This window comes from Sinocyclocheilus anshuiensis, unplaced genomic scaffold, assembly GCF_001515605.1.
Source record: "Sinocyclocheilus anshuiensis isolate Anshui unplaced genomic scaffold, SAMN03320099.WGS_v1.1 scaffold274, whole genome shotgun sequence".
Lineage (NCBI taxonomy): Eukaryota > Metazoa > Chordata > Actinopteri > Cypriniformes > Cyprinidae > Sinocyclocheilus > Sinocyclocheilus anshuiensis.
The window spans coordinates 281,932-282,143 of record NW_015547698.1 but is presented as its reverse complement, the minus strand read 5'-3'; the positions used below and the strand labels follow the sequence as shown (position 1 = coordinate 282,143).

The 212-nt window shown below is 43.4% G+C and overlaps 2 protein-coding genes across 2 annotated transcripts in view; both read right to left on the bottom strand.

Annotated features, from left to right (window-relative positions):
* LOC107703675 (B-cell receptor CD22-like) overlaps window positions 1-212 on the bottom strand; it is a 15,800-nt gene that overhangs the window by 2,939 nt on the left and 12,649 nt on the right. The window lies entirely within an intron of this gene.
* The window catches only part of LOC107703764 (B-cell receptor CD22-like), an 18,593-nt gene that overhangs the window by 17,352 nt on the left and 1,029 nt on the right, over window positions 1-212 (bottom strand). The gene's annotated exons all lie outside the window — the stretch shown is intronic.

Genomic DNA, 212 nt, shown 5'->3' with positions numbered 1-212 from the left:
AAACTTTCCAGTGATGTCTGTGAGAAAGATATATTCACTCGACAAGCTCGCGCATCTGCGCCGCCACGCGCTCAATCCACTCAGTGTGCTTGGTTTATCAGCTCGCGCACATCAGCTATACAGCCGTTAATACTGAATGTTTAAAATTATATTCATTGCATACATATACTTCGTAGTAGACATCCTTAACTCCATTCTGCTGTCTGTTGTCG